At 36.4% G+C, this 12,320-nt stretch overlaps 1 long non-coding RNA gene across 5 annotated transcripts in view; it reads left to right on the top strand.

Annotated features, from left to right (window-relative positions):
• Positions 1–9,100, top strand: part of LOC143647888 (uncharacterized) — a 251,756-nt gene extending 242,656 nt beyond the window's left edge. For all 5 annotated transcript variants that reach the window (XR_013158250.1, XR_013158251.1, XR_013158249.1 and 2 more), the window contains one exon: positions 9,051–9,100. This is a non-coding gene — a long non-coding RNA (uncharacterized LOC143647888). The remainder of the gene's footprint in view (positions 1–9,050) is intronic.
• Positions 9,101–12,320: the final 3,220 nt, after the last annotated feature.

Below are 12,320 nucleotides of genomic sequence, written 5' to 3'. Positions count from 1 at the left end.
GCATCACTCCAGAAAAAGAAATAAAAATAAAAAAGAAAAAGCCCATACATACCATACACTTTACCCCTCCCTCTCATTGACCACTAGTGTTTCCATCTACCTAATTTATTTTACTCCTTTTCTCCCTATTATTTATTTATTTATTTTTATCCATGTTTTTCACTCATCTGTCCATACCCTGGTTATAAGGAGCATCAGACACAAAGTTCTCACAAGCACACAGTCACGTTGTAAACATCATATCTTTATACAATCATCTTCAAGAATCTAGGCTACTGGAACACACACACCTTAACAGTTTCAGGTAGTTCCATCTAGACATTCCAATACACCATAAACTAAAAAGGACATTTCTCTAATTCATAAGAATAACTTCCAGGTTAAACTCTTGACTCTGTTTGAAATCTCTCAGCCACTGAAACTTTATTTTTTTCTCATTTCTTTCTTCCCCCTTTTAGTCAAGAAGGCTTTCTCAATCTCTTGATGCCAGGTCCTGGCTTATCCCAGGTGTTATATCCCACATTACCAGGGGGATTTACACCCCTGGGAGTTATGTGCCATGTAAGAGGAAAGGTAGTGAGTTCACATGCTGAGTTGACTGAGAGAGAGAGAGAACATCTGAGCAGCAAAACAGGTTCTGCAGAGGTGACTTTTAGACATGATTTTAAGTAAGCTTAGCCTATTCTTTGCAGGGATAAGTTTCATAGGAGTTTACCCCAAGATTGCAGGCTCAGCCTAATGATTTGGTTGTCCCCACTGCATGTGAAAGTATTAGGAATTCTCCAAATGGGGAAGTTGAACACCTCCCCCCTCTTCCTCATATCCCCAAGGGGACCCTGCAAATACTTCTTTATTCATGGCCCAAATCACTCTGAGATTTATTGGGGCATCACACTAACCTGAATAAACCAACATAACCTCACTCCCTATTCAAGATTCTGTGTATTTATGGCGTTCAACTAAATGAGCATAAATTAGGAAATAAAGAATTAAATTAAGAACTATACCCCCAAAATATAAATTTTGAACCAGATAAACATCTCAACCTTTAGTCTCACCCAGAAGTTGAGGTTTTAAAACATGAATGATATCATCCTTTACCCAGTCTTCTAGTATATCTTAGTGCTATCCATATCAGCTTCATTCATATCTCTAATTGAAGTCTGGTCACTTTTTCAACTTTTTAAAGAGTTCCTGTATGGGGTACTCACTTTCATAACTTTAGAGTTCTAACTCTGAGTCTCTGGTGTCACATAAGTATCCAAAGTTTCTGGGAAAGACCATGTTATATACAAAGAGCTTAGTATCTCAGAATTTAGGATTAACAGTTACACCTCGTGAATATATGTGACTTCTGTAAGAGCTTACAAGCTAGGACCCTTTATAATAAGCCCCAACCTGATAACCCATGCTCTTGACTTTAGTTTACCAAATTTTTATATCATAGTTAGTCCATATGAGTGAGGTGTCTTAACATTTGTCTTTTTTTCCTGACATTTCATGCAACATACAGCTCTTAAGTTTCATTCACCTATATGCATGCCTCACAACTTCATTCCTTCTTGTGGCCACTCAGTAGTCCATTGTATGAATATACCATAGTTCCCCTTTCCATTCCTCATTTGTTGTACCCTTTGGCCATCTCCATTCATTGTGGATCAGGAATATTGCTTTTATAAACACCAGTGTGCAAATGTCCATTTGTGTCTCCACACTCGGTTCCTTCAGGTATATACTGAGTAACAGGGTTTCAGAATCATGTGGCATGGCAGACTCACCCCTAGCTTCTTTTGTGGCACCACCACCCTGTCCTCCAAGGAAAGCCTGGATTTTTACCCATGGTACCCCTTCTCCTATGCGCACAACCTATACTGAAATTCTTAGCAGTCTATGAATGTGCTGCTCCTTCCACCCTCTTTGTGGGTGAGTACATGGTCTCCAGCTCTCCACAAGAGAATGTCTGGAGAATATTCTCTAGAGAGCCCTGGCCCCATCACGTACATGCCATCATTTCTATAATGCAGATTACTGAGTTCCCGTCTCATAGAATTGCAGTGAGGACTAAGTAAATCATACTAGTAAAGTGGTTAGCAACAATGACAGACATTTATGGATTATAGTTAATGAGAAGAGGAAGATAATGAGAACGGATGCATGTAATTTTCTTGGTGAAATTTTCACAACTCCTCACTATGTATTTTTCATACACTGCAATTCAATTACAGTCAGCAAACATTTTCTTGCGCACTTACTTTGTACAGGTGCTAGCTTCACTATCATTAAGGGAATTAATGGTGTATGAGAAATATAAGGATTCTGTGTAATGGGAAGAACTTCCAGATGGGAATCAATGGTGTATTAGTTTGTTAGCTTCTGGAATGTAATATACCAGAAATGGAACAGCTTTTAAAAGGGAATTTAATAAGTTACAAGTTCACAGCTCTAAACACATAAAAGTATCCAAACTAAGGGATGCAGGAAAAGATACCTTAATTCAGGGAAGGCTGATGGGTCTGGAGCACCTCTGTCACCTGGGTAGTCAGTTGGCTGGTATCTGCTGGTCCTTTGCTCCTGGGCTCTATTGCTTTCAGTCTCCATTCCTGTGAGGGTTCCTCATTTTACTTCTCTGGATCTGGTTTTCATCTCTTGACTTTTTGGGCTCTCTCCAGTTTCTGACTTGCTTAACATCTCATGATGACATCTGCAGGGCTCCAAGCATCTTCCAGCATCTGTGTCTCTGTTCTCCAAGTGTCAGCATCTGCATTAGCACTGCTCTCTCTAACATATTTTCTCTTTGAAAGGACTTCAGCAAACAAATCAAGACCTACCTGGGTGGTTCAGTGGTAGAATGTTTGCCTTCCATGCAGGAGACCTGGGTTCCATTCCTGGACCCCATGTACTGCCCTTCCAACCCCCCAAAAGAATGAGGCAGTAATACTTACCTGGAATGGATGGAGTCACATTTCCATCTAATCAAAAGGTCACACTCACAGTTGGGCATACCACATTGCAGTGGAGATAATCTAATCAAATATTTCTGCTACCTATAATATTGAATTAGGATTAAAAGAAATAACTGCCCCCATAAATTTGAGTCAGGATTAAAACATGGCTTTTCTGGGGTACACAATACTTCTAAACTGACACAAATGGCAAACTGCGAGGAAATATTATTTTTCCCTCTTTCCTCTTTCTACATCAGTTATTGCAATATTTTGTGTGTACCTTAATTGGCTATACTTATGTAAGGCTCCTTCTTTATAAGTGAATGTTGTTTGAGAAAGAGGGTTGATAGGAGACACTCTAATCAGTATACCAATCAGTCTTACCTTGATGTTCAAATCTAAGTATCTTTCTCATTTATAAATTGGAAGTGAGTGAGAGAACACTGATGAATTATTTTAAGTCTAAGATCTCAAGTTTTCCAAAGCAGGCATGTTTGGTCTTTGTTGTGTAGGTTCCTTTCTATTCTGTCCTAAAAGACACATCTCTAGCTCTGGGGTATATAAATACAAGAGATTATATTTGTAACCAATCTTTACCACTGGGTGAATCTAAAGAATGAATTTATTTATTACCTATTCTGGATACTATCTCTCTCAAACTTCCCTGATTGGAACATATGCTGAATCTCAATGAAATCATAACAGATTTTTTGCTGAGGGATCTTAAATGACTTTTTGATATCAGAGGATAGGCTGCTCCCTTTACAAATTATTGGGGCTTCTAAATTCTCACATTTCCTGATTATAATACTTCCTCCTAAGAAGTATTTTTGAAAACCTTTACTTTTCCTGTAGATGTGATAAATCAAGTGATAATTTTTTCTTAGAAGCAAAGCAGTTTTGCACAATTAAGGCAGATGCATCACGTTTACATTTGAGATAAATACGCGTGTGAATGCATGCACACATATTAAAACACACATATATACATACATATTCAGCAGGAACAAAGATGAATAGTTTCATGCCATTTAAATAAAGGCTTTGATTTTAGAAAAAAAATGGAGATTAGTAGACAACTATTAAAAAGGGCAAAAACTTTGTAACTTGGGAGAAACCACTACTTTTTCTGGTCTCTGACCTTTGGTGTATTACTTATCTAGTGGGTTGCAGTGAGTCTTAATATTTGAAAAAGGTCAGATGAATAGCCAGATTCACATACTATATTTGAATAATGTAAGTAGCAGGGGTCTAGAGAATTAGCATCCTTAGACTAGGAAGTATGATTTTTTCACTCAGTCTCATTTCTGCCCCTGATTTGTTGTTTGACCCGAGGTGAGTCCTTTTTTCCTTTGTCTGTCAATGGTGATAATGAGATCTCTTCCTTCCCTTTCTAATACAGACATTGTGAAGAATGTAATAATCTCATAACTGCCCTTTTCCCCTTTATGTCTTACCTCTAGATACATCTTCTAATACACTGCTTTGAACTTTAGCACCATTAAAAAAATCCCTAACTCCTTCCCATCGTGTGACATCCAAGGTCCTCCAAATTTTAATCCTAAGAAATTGTTGACCCTCTTCAATGTGTTAGATACTGTGCTGTTTATTTTTATTTTTTATTTTTTTGGGTGCATAGTCCGGGAATTGAACCCAGATCTCCCGCATGGAAGGCGGGCATTCTAACCACTAAACTACCTGTGCACCCTGTGCTGTTTAATTTTAATGTCAACTCTTAATCTTCATACCACCATGAGGATAGGTACAAATGACAATACACTTTTAAATATAAAGAAAATAAAATCTTTAAAAGCACAGATCTGACGGCAGGTCTGTTAGATTCTTAGCTCTCACTCTTCCCACATGCTTATTCATACTGTTGCTACTTATCTTGTGTCTTTAACCACACACACACACACATGACACACACACATTTCATTTAGAACTTTAGAACTTTATATTTAAGCCCCACTTACTTGAAGAAAGGATAGTAGGTGAGGTAATAAAATTAAAGTGCACAAAAACCACTATAATATTAGAAATGAAGAAAAGCAAAGACAATAAAAAGGAAAAGAATGCAACTATTTTATCTCCAGAATTTCTCCAAATCATTCACTTCACCATATTTGCACTGACACCATTACCTCCCACATGGACTAAGTAGTGCCCACCTACCTTATACCTCCAATTCCACTATTACCTCTACCCAATTCATTTTCCATTTAGAGGGCACAGTGGCTCTTTTTTTTTTTTTTTTTTTTTTTTTTTGCCTGGGTAGGCATCGGAAATTGAACCTGGGTCTCCGGCATGGCAGGCAAGAACTCTGCCTGCTGAGACACCTCGGCCTGCCCCACAGTGGCCATTTTAAAATGTAAATCATGCCATCTGCTTAAGATACTCCACTGGTCCCCGTTATATTTTGAATACAATCTCACTCTACCATGACCTTCCTGGTTAAATCTGATCTTTTCTTTCTCTTCATCTCCTTCCTCTACTCATCCACCTCACTTCACCTGTTGGTGGCCTGGCCTCCATTTTGTTCCTTCAGTATGTTCAATATAGGGTGTTTATTTTTGTTGTTACCCAAATCTGGCACTTCTAAACCAGGATCCTCACGTGAAAGACTCCTTCACATCATTGTTACCAGCTTCTAGTTTGCTAGTTGCACTTGAATATATGTGTACATTCATAATCCTTATTTTCAGTGGTGCATTGTATTTATCTATGAATATACTTAACTCAGTTACTCTTTCTTCTACTAGTAGATATATAGGTTCTCTCCAGCTCTCCAGTTTTTTGCAAAGGCACATTTAAAAAAAAACCGCAGTATGAATTCTCACAGTTACATACCGGTAAACTCAAGGGAGACTATGTATAGTATAAATTAATTGAATTGGAATTACTGAATTAAAGACTATGGGCATTATTATCTTTGCAGAGTTTGTCAAGTCAGAAAGTTTAAATTCAAAGCTTAATTCAGGGAAGGAAATTTTTAGAGGTTAAGCTACAATAGTCATATTATGTAACTTTGTGATTCTCCAACTTGATCCAAGTATAGAGCTCAGAAAACCTTGAGAGTAGATGTTTTATATGATTTTCCTCAACACTCAGTTTTCTCATCAGAGTTTAAGAGAAGAAATTTTATTCTTAACACGTCCTCCTGCATTCCCTTTTGCTAACTAAGCATTGAGCTATAGCCTTAATGTGCCAGAATATGAAACAGGAGGTAGCCTCCTGCTATGCCGGGAAGTCTGAGCTGTGTTTTTGCCTGGATGGAGGTTCACCATGTTTCTCTGTGAGTATGAGCCAGGGGACTCCTTTTGCTCATTACCCAGCCTCCACCTTCTCCATGCTTAGAAGGGCTCGGTCCCAAGGTCACCTCCTCCAAAAGTTTCTCGACTACACCAAAAAAAAAAAAAAAAAAAAAGAAAAAATGCCATCTTTCTCTTTTCTTTATCCTCATACTTACTGATTGCAATATTTATTTGGTTCTTAAAATATGCTATAATTTATCTTTTATTATTTATCTTTTTAATTTAAGTCTTGATTTCCTCACTTGGGTTGCATGGTGCTGGAGGGGCAGAGGTGTCCCAACCTTCTTTATTTCTTAACCTAATGCTTTAGTTTCCTATGCTGATCAAGCAAATACCATGAAATGGGTTGGGTTAAACAATGGGAATTTATTTGCCCATGGTTCTGAGGCTAAGAGAAAGCCCAAATCAAGGCATAAACAAGGCATTGCTTTCTTCCTGAGGACTAGCATTCTGGAGCTGGATGTCCCAAATTCTTGGTCCTTAGCTTATCACATGGCAAGGCATTTGCTGGCATCTCCTAGTCTCTCCTTTCTCTTCTGGGTTCCACTGATTTCAGCTTCTAGCTGCTCAGTCTATAACTTTCTTTCCCTCTGTCTGAGTTTCATTTCCCTTACAAAGGATGCCAGTAATAGGATTAAAACCCATGCTGATGGAGGTTCACACCTTAACTGAAATAACCTCATTGAAAGGTCCTACTTAAAATGAGTTCACATCGGCAGGAATGGATTAGACATAAGAACATATTTTTTACTGGGGTACATACAGCTCCAAACTACCACACCTAATACAGAGACTCACATATACTAGATATTGACCAACCCTTGTGCTTATTGAATCTGGACCTCTTACCACTCTTCAAGTCAGTCTCCTTTGGTCTATGATATTCTAGCCTGAGCTGATGTAAGTTGTGGGATATTTTCATTTCATATGAATTTCCTTCTAATATGGATGGGCCTGACCTTGGCTTCCTTAGCTGTTTTCTAACCAACTGAACTAAGGACTAGACACTTTTAAGGCAAAATTTCCATTAAAACTCACTGTTAAACTGATTTTAAAAAAACCAAATGACAGCCTTGAAGTCAAAAAAGCATCAAAAAAGTTGCCAGTGAGAAAAAATTAGGTTATAGTGTCAGTTTGTATGCTATGTCAACGACAGTGTGCTTCTACCTTAACGAGCTCTGCAGTAATCCACATATATGTGTGTATATATATATATATATACATACACACACACACATATATATAAATCCATACATTTATATATGTAAATATATATATTTAACAAAAAGCTGCAGAAATCAAAATTTCTATATGGGCTCATTATCAATGTTTTCATGTCCTGGTATAGTAATATTTGACAGGTCTGCACAATTCTATGCTTTTGCTATCACAAAGCTAACTGGCTGAACAACTGGGTATGGGAAGTGCTTACAATGGGAGGAAGATTTTGTATGTGTGTTTGCATATAATTGGTACTCAGTCCATTTGATTGACAGGTTGTTCTTATAAGAAACCTTGAAGGTCAGGCTATGGTTTTTTTTTTTTTTTTGGTCTATTCTTAAGAAGAGAGCATTGATAGACTACTGCTCTTTGAAATGAAGGTTTGTGCAAACTTAGATACCATGAGTTATGACAGGAGCAAAACCAGTGATTTTGTCTAAATTTGATTTGATTTGATTTCATCTTTGATGCTGATGATTACTGAGTCGCTAGTCTTTCTTATGGAACCATTGGGTAGAATGATTAGTGCAGATTTGGCATAACCTCCTTGTTGATGAGTAATTGGATTATTTACATTCAGAATCTGTTGTTACTCAGTATTTGAAACACAAGCTCTAGTGAAGTTGCCATAAAAAGTGAGGGGGTGATAAAAAATAATTATTCAGGTAATTGAGGCCCCAAAAGCCTTTTTGCCTCATTTTAGGTTTTGAAGGTTACATCTTTTGAAACTGATTTTCACCAATGTTAAGCTTAACAAAACAAAGTTATGCCCAAAATAAGTGTGTTTAGGCAAAAAGACATTTTTTTCCCCATAGAGAAGTCTTCTTCTCCCAGTAGCTCTTAAACCAACAATTCTTTTTATATGTAAAAAAAAAAACTGTAATTTTTTTATAGCCTCAATATATTGTTGCACTTCTTGTACTATAATAACTCCATAGATGCTTTCTAGTTACCCTAATCATAAAATCTTTAAAATTTGCCTTCTTGCTTAATTATTTTACTTGCTTTCCCTTACTACTATTTTTGAAGTCCATTAGAAACTTCTAATCATCTAAATATCGCTCTTCTACCATTCATTCATTCATTCAATAAACATTTATTGAGCACTAGCTTTCTCATGCAGTATGAAAATATGCCTGCTTCTAAAGCAGTCTCACTTTACTTGTGGATAGTATTGATGCTTGAACATGAAGTAAACTTTTTAGAAAGACTTTAGTATCAATAGATCTATACTTTAAAGGGGATGCTGTGCAGTAGTACATAAACAAATATTCATAATCTGGGAATGTTGGAAATAGCAGAATAAATAAAGGCTAAGTTTGTGGTGAGGCGGCATTGATAAATCCAGGTGGGCTCATCCTATTTAAGGTGGAGTGAAGAAATAGATCCAAAATCTCAGTTTAAAAAGAACAAAAACTGTAAGTGTGCAGAGTTATTCATTTGATACCCCTGATTTTATGAGACAATAGAATAATATGTGAGGAATAATATATGAGCAAGCTTTTTTAATGCCCCATCTTTATTCACGTAAAGACCTAGAGGTTAAAAAATGTCAAACTCTTTTTTTCAGGTAGAGTTTTTTGAAGAGGATGTCATCAGCCTACATCATTAAATGTCAAACATATGAGTGGATTTTAATCATGATCCTCATATTAATAAAACTTGTGACTTGGTTTAATGATAAAACTGAAGCCATTCGCATTATTTTTTACTCTTTATTATGGGAAATTTCAAATATATACAAAGTAAATAAAATAGTGTAATGAATCCACATGAATCTATCACCCAATTTACAACATTATTAAGATTTAACTGTTCTTGTTTTATCTTTGCTTTCATCTGTTTCCCACCCAACTCAATTATTTTTATTAATATTCATAGTTCTTTTTTTGTGACATTTAACTTACAGGCATTGAAATGCACAAATCTTAGCTGTACAATTTGCAAATAGGTGCACTGTTTAACCATGATCATAATTGGGCATTTATGTTTATTATTGAGGATGCTATAAATCCTGTCAGTATTCATATGGAAAAAGAGGAAAATTATTCCTCCATCTACCCCCTGCTGTTCAGGCATGAAAATTGAGTCTTATACATGGGCACAAAGGACATTAGATTAAAGAGCTTTTGTTTCCAAGCAAAAATATAAGGAAGAGGAGACAGCTATCAGGCATTGGGAGGAGGAGAAACAGAGGAAGAATCTCTGACCCATGTTACTCAGTGAGATTTTTCCAACATTAGAAAAATGATTGGAATTAAAATCAAATAACCCATCTCAGGCTTTTACCTAAGAGGGAAAATAATTTTTGTTTCTTTGACTTCTAATGCTTTTTTATTTTAGCTATTAACCTAGTAGCTTAATTGCTATATCATTAGATTCCTATAGTATCTTGATGGATTAGGAAATCGATAAAATTCTAGTTTATCTTGGTAAGTCTCAGCTGTGATTGTTAAAGTTGCATCAGTGTGTTGAGGTGGAGAGTGGGACATAGCAGAATTCTAGGGAGTATTGGAAGATGGAGTATGGGCAACAGGCACTGTAGCTTTAAAAGGTTCTACTCTATTGGCATTTCCTCCTCTTGAGTTTGTTCAGCCTAACCAGTTTATAATACAGATCACTATGAAAAAGCCCTTAATTCCACCTATCAGAAATCTTTGCAAAATTTCTTTCCTCTCTTGTCATTTGAAATTACAAACCAATGCATAGATATTTAAAAAAAATTTTTAATTAATTTTTAAAAAAATATAACAGAGATTCTTAACATATGATCATTCTGTTCTAAATATATAATCAGTAATTCACAATATCATCACATAGTCAATGCACAGATATTTTAAAAATGAAGTCAGAATTCTTTGCTTGTTGCAAGATGTTGCTATTTATTCACAGTGAGTGATAATTTGCAAGGCTGCTCTTTATAATTCTGCAGAAAACTGCCTGCATTCCTGTGTCGCTCTTGAATAATCAAGCTCCAGAGCTTCAATAAGGGTGCTCCTCATTTATAAGGTTGATTCCTCCAATAACAATGTCTACGCCCTCATACGCATTTCAGACCTGAGAATTTATTGCACAGAGCACAAACTCATTGGCTATGCAGTGTGAAAACCTTATTAAGAATGTAGTGAGAAGATATACTTTATTGTTCTGTTGGGTCAGAAGGGTAAATACAGCAAGAAAATGAGGCATTTACTACTAAGTAGTCCAACTGATTTATTTTACTGTGCCTTTTTCCTCTTGAGCCATTTAAAACTTAGGCTATTTGGGTACCCTGCCCTTTGCCTATGCATTCTGTTAGAAATTTCAAATTCTAGAAGGTGTGGGAACTGTCCTAGAGGACAGTGTCAGTGACTGTGTTAACCTCAGTTAGAATTGAGATGCGTGTTTCAGGTAAGGGTGAGTTGACATTAAATCTGCTTTTGCTTTTGTGCTTCAGGTGTTTCAGTTAGGATTCAGTATAACAAATGGTGCAGAATTTCTCCCTAACAGGATAAACAAAACTCATCTCATCAATAGTTTAGGAGGGGTATAGCTCCAAGAGCTCCAAGAGCCAAGTTGGAGCAGGATGCACTAGCTCTTCAGGTGTTTCCTATATATGGCCTGTATTTGTGGTTCAACGCTAAGTGCTTTGATAGAAGAGAGTTGCTTCCTACTTCCATTTTGCCTAGCACAGCACCAAGTATTATTATGCTCATGTGCACATGGGAAAACTTCATCAGCTAAGAGCTCTTGAGATACTAGGTTACATTTTACAAAACAGAAAAAGCCATATCAAATCCATAATGTCTTCTGGGTCCTTCCCCAAGGTCCCTTAGGCTAATTATGTATACTTTTCTTGGTTCTGTAAACAACAAAATATTTTTAGGCCTATTTAGGAACGTGTAAGTATCTTTCAAGCTATTAACAGCTGCTCTGATATTTCTCTACCTGACTACAATAATGATTATAGATGATTATTTGCTGCATTACAAATGTTAGAAACTGGAGTGAACACATTTGGTTTTTGATGATCCCAGAAGAAGAATGACATAGAAAGCTTATTATAATCAGTACATTTATCCAAATAAATAGCTTATTGATGTTTGTTCATTTGGCTCACGTTCTGGTTTGTAGGGAGAGGATAAAATATCTCCTTTTCCTTTATCCACTTTACTGCAATTATTTTTTGCCTTACCTTACCTTACCGATTTACAGTTACTTAAAGGGAAAGATGATTTATCAATTTTCAGTGTCCCAAATCTTTGTCTCATGTAAGCAGAATGTTTGTTTCAGTTAGTTAAAGGTATGAATTAACTAAGAGAGCCATGTGACCATCAGTTGTGGAAAGAAAAGAAAGATTACTAAAAGAAGACTTGGAATCATGAGATAGAATGAACATAGATCTAAAAATTAGGAGGATCTGATTCACATCTTCTAGTGGTTTGTGGATTCAAATCCATAAAGATAAAATGAACTAAATGAAATCTAAAGCAATATTCATCAGTGTCAACTCCTTACTTAATGGAGACTGTAGTAAATTGAATTACGTATTCCAATTTAGACATACCTTAGTCCACATTCCCAAAGGTAGAAACCCATTGGAAATAGGATATCTTAAAGATATTATTATAAATTAAGCTATGGCTCAATCACATGAGGTTGGGTCTTACTCTGGACTACTGGAGGCCTCATAAAGAGAAAGAAATTGGAAGCTAGTGTCAGAGAAAGCCAACGGGAGGATCTGGAAGCTGGAAGTCAATAGAAGTTGGAGAAGACATCACGATGTGATACGATGCTGGGATACAAGTCAATGCACCCCAAAGATCGCCAGCATTCAGCACAGAATTTATTCAATGCAAAG

The sequence above is a fragment of the Tamandua tetradactyla genome, chromosome 10 (genome assembly GCF_023851605.1).
Source record: "Tamandua tetradactyla isolate mTamTet1 chromosome 10, mTamTet1.pri, whole genome shotgun sequence".
NCBI lineage: Eukaryota > Metazoa > Chordata > Mammalia > Pilosa > Myrmecophagidae > Tamandua > Tamandua tetradactyla.
Note: the sequence above shows the minus strand (reverse complement) of the source record. Positions and strands in the feature narration are given on the sequence as shown.